The sequence below is a fragment of the Nelumbo nucifera genome, chromosome 1 (genome assembly GCF_055504915.1).
Source record: "Nelumbo nucifera cultivar China Antique chromosome 1, China Antique-T2T, whole genome shotgun sequence".
Lineage (NCBI taxonomy): Eukaryota > Viridiplantae > Streptophyta > Magnoliopsida > Proteales > Nelumbonaceae > Nelumbo > Nelumbo nucifera.
Window position 1 is genome coordinate 136340424 of NC_142649.1, and position 4565 is coordinate 136344988.

A 4565-nucleotide genomic window follows, 5' to 3' on the forward strand; every position below is an offset into this window, starting at 1 on the left:
AATTTGATTATTAATACTTATATAATGATAAGATGAATACAAGTTATATTTATTTATTATAAATTAAGGTATATATTAACTTGTATACATAATAAATATTATCTAAATCTATATATAATAAATATTAACTAATAAATGATTTCAAAATAATATTAACTAATAAATATTAGTATATACATACACACATTTTAGTTCTTCTATTATTTTTCAATGGTTATTAGTTATATCTCGATACTTTATATAAATCATTAAAGAATGGTTTTTATGTTTAAATAAATTAGTTATACTCACATAAAACTCATTTTTATCATTGTTCATATTTTTAAGGATTTTTTTTTTTATTTTCTAGTATATCCATGCATATCTTGATTTTTCGTCTGTATCTATATGTTTCCAAAGCATATCTCGATATATCTCTTAAAATTACCTTTCTGATACACCTTGCATTTTCAATACTTTGAACCTTGATCCTAGCCCTAAAATTTCTGGGCTCGAACCTAAACACAAAACCTAGGCCCAAACCCAAAATTTCTGGGCCGGGCTGAAATGATCACCCCTAGCTAAAGCGATACAAATTGTATGTATAAATCATTTTTTGAATTAATCGTACGATTTGTAACCAAATCGGTGGCTTAAATCGTAAATCACAGTTCTTAGGTGATTCAAACGAATAGAGTTTGAAAGATTCTTTTGAGATTAAATGACCATTTAACCCTCTTCCTAATTAAAGTTTCACTTTTATAAAGAGGGGTAGAATCATCATTTTAAATATAAAACATAGAATGCCCACTTTGGTCAATGTGAACATTGGGAAAATACCCATGGTGGTTCACTTCACAGCCGGATTATATGGAGTCGCCACTCACCAAAAAATAACTGGGAGTGATGGGCCTCCCGAGATTGGATTTCGTGAAATACTTAGAAATTAATAGTGACTCCATAGTTTGACAAGGACAAGGCCATTCTGGGTAAGTTGAGAGAGAGAGAATGAAGGGGTTAGGCACCCCTCTCTCTTGTCATTGCGAATGCTAGTTTTCCTCTTTAATTAAAATCCAAATTGGAGTCCTGGATCCTCTAGTAGCTCGAAAGGATGCTCCCTTTTATACTCCCAGACCAATCCCCTTTTGGATGTAGGGGCCTGAGCAAAAGGGTGAGAAATTGCTCCCTCACCCCTTTTCTATTAGAGCCCCTACCTTTGGACTCAGCTGAATGGTCTGAAGAAAAAGGAAGTACAAGCCTCTTAGACTCCTAGGGGATGCACAAATTCTCGTGTTTGAACTCGAATGCAAGACAGAAGACTAAATCTCTGAGTCCATTTCGTAAGGGGCATAGAGTATGATGTAATCGGTTTTAGCTCTCATAGCTTAGAACGAGTAAATGATGCAACAAGATGACTTAGAGATTCGATCTACTTAGATGTTTTCTTTTAGACAGCGGCATGGTGTTTCAACTTGGCTTTCAGTCGATCAGACCCTTCTCTTTGAATTTGATGAGGAAGCTGAGACAAGACCTTCAACTAGGGTTTTCTTCTTCATCAAAACCCTAACTCATGTTCTCTCATACCAGTTCTAAAACCGTCCTAGCTCTCCCTCATTTCTTCTCTACTTTTGAAGCCCTTTCTCTTCCATCCTCTCTCACTCTTGACTTACCTTAGCCAGACTGTTAGACAGTGTATGCCCTTAGCTCCAATCAAAATGATGTACATTATGACATTTAATGTAAATGAATAAAGTACATATTTGATTCATGTTATTATGGTGTGTTTCTGTGTAATACCCTTAAATTGGACACATATGAGACTCGTGTTAGTTTAGAATCTTCACAGCCGTTGGATAGATCTAGGGAGATTTATCCTGCCAAGGCTGACACTGATGTACCGCCAAGTTGGTTGGGGTGGCTTGTCTCAGCTACCAGGGTGAGACCTGAGGTACATGCAGTGTGAGTTTTCTTGAAACCCTGAACCAGACCAGAATTTCAGTATTGCCCTGAACCTTGGAGATAGATGGGCAAAACTGGAATGTTACACCTGACCCCTAGACTCGATTATGATACTACACTAGGTGTTGGATTGGGCTGTCTTTGATATGCCAATCAGTGAGATCCTTAGAAGGGGTCAAAACCTGGGTATGTTGAAACAGTCCGAGAATTCATCTGAGTGGGTGATCATAGTGACAGGATCAGCCCCTTTGTCGGACAAAGTGAATGATCGGGGATGCACTCTCTCTGATGGAAACCAAAACTATCGGCAATTGATTTCAACCATTGAAATTTGTTTTGCAAAATATATTTATATAGAGATATACACATATATATATATTATGGTTTCAAAATGTCTGCAAAAGGTTTTAATTCTTGAGATCCTTGCGAGTATAGAGTGCAACACTGTACCTTGCAGTCGAGGGAGAGGTCCTCTCTTGTCGGGTAGTGTTTGATCATTATGGGCTGAGAGGTTAAGTGCAAGACCATTGAAGTTAATACCTGATGGGGTAATCTTGCATTTGCCCACAGTCCTTGGGTTTTTATAAGGTGGCTTGACCCAATGACCATTTAGTGTAAATGTTGGGCCCATTAAGAGCCCATGGTGATGGACTCAGGGGTTCACTGTCTCCTACAATGAATTCGGCCAAGCCTTGTAACAGAGGCTGGGCTGAACCCATGTGGCTAATGTGTAGATCAGTGTTTGGGTCCCACGCCATACAAGGATATCCAATTGGGCAGTAGTTTGGAGGGTAAGTGAGTAGATGGACTTAATGGGCCTAAAGCACAATTCGAACTGGCCTAATGAGATTAATTAAAAGGGGTGGCTATAGGATTTAGATCAGCAGATAGGATAAGGGATTGTCCCTATCCACTCAGAGAGTCCAGATCCAAATAAAGATTTCGATCAGGAAACTCCTAATTAGATTAGGAGGGCTGATCTTTATCTGCAGATAAGATAAGGGATTATCCTTATCTCTTAAAGAGAGTCCAGATCCAAATACAAGATTTGGATTAGGAAACTCCTAATGGAATTAGGAGATGCTCTCTTTAAAGGCTATAAATAGAGGAGTGGGGAGAACCTCCAACATACAATTCTCAATTCAGAGATTACAAGAGAGAAGAATCTGTAGTTCGACTGCTATTGTCTTCTGCTCTTTCCTGCTCTTGCCGCCATACCAGTTTGATCTCCACCTATGGGAGCGATCAAGAAGGGTTCTTGATATTACCTTTTGGCTAAAAAGGTAATATGAAGTCGTGCTCACTAGCCCTCCATCAGATTCTTGCTGAAGAACCATCCTGTTGATTTTGCTTCATCCTGCACCATGCAATCTTCGGTGGAAGCAGCCTTTGGATCCATCCTTGGGCGTGAACACCTTAATTGGAGGTTATTACTACTTCATATCAGGTATATCCCTTCACTCCCTTTTGGTTTCAGATCTGGTATGGTTTAGATTCAAGATTGATCATTGAAAATGCAATTTTCTAAAATAGGGAATGTGATTCCTACATGGGAGAAAATTTTTTGAAAATTTGCCCAACCTTCCTGTAGGGTTCGGCTATCCATATGATGGATCTCTCATCCCTTCACAAACAACTCCTCCCTCTTTCTTAAAACCCTCTCTCACCTCTCAATTTTTCTCTCTCAAAAACCTCTCTCGTGCTTTTTATCCTCCTCTAATCTCCCTCATCTCTCTCTCTCTCTCAAAAACCCCCTACTCAGTTCATATGAGCTCTCCCTTCTCTATTCAAAAGCTCCTCTTTCTCAAAAACTTCTCTTCTGTGTTCTCTCTCTCTCTCTCTCTCTCTCTCTCTCTCTCTCACAGACTTCCTCCCTTAATCCTCAGCTCGGCAGCTCCTCAAAAAGGAAAGCACCGAGAGTTTCTCCCCTTCCGACTCCTCCCTTCGACCCCTTCTTATAATGGGAAGAAATGGAGGCTAAAAGAACTTTTAGTAAAAGAGGGGGCTGATTTGGTAAATTAGGTTTTAGAGTGGGGTGGTACAAGCTAGAGGGGGTGTTTAGCTTATTCAAGTTCGAAAAGGGTATTTTGGTAATTTGAGGCCTAAAGGATATTTTGGGAATTTGGGATGGAGAATGTGTCTTAGAAATTTTTGGGTGAATGGCAATATGGTAAATTGGGGTTTAGAAGAGTAATTGGGTAAATTAGGTATCATAAGGGTGATTGGGGTAATCTAGGGTTTGAATGAAAAGGTTTAGAAGGGTATTTAGGTAATTTGAAGAATGAAGGGCATTTTGTCAATTTTAGAAGAAGAGGTATTTTGGGAATTTGGGTAAAGGGGATTTTTGGGAACTTGAGCAAGGGGTATTTTGGTAACTTTGGTCAAGGGGGTATTTTGGGAATTTGAACAAGGGGTATTTTGGTAATTTGGAAGAAGGGGGTAATTTTGGTAAGTTAGAATGAAGAGTATTTTTGGTAATCTGGTCAAGGGCATTTTGGGAATTTTGAAGTCATTTTGGAATTTTGAGTGAGGGGTATTTTGGTAATTTTGGTCAATGAATATTTTGAGAATTTGGAATGAAGGGTATTTTTGGTAATCTGGTCAAGGGTATTTTGGAAATTTGGGTT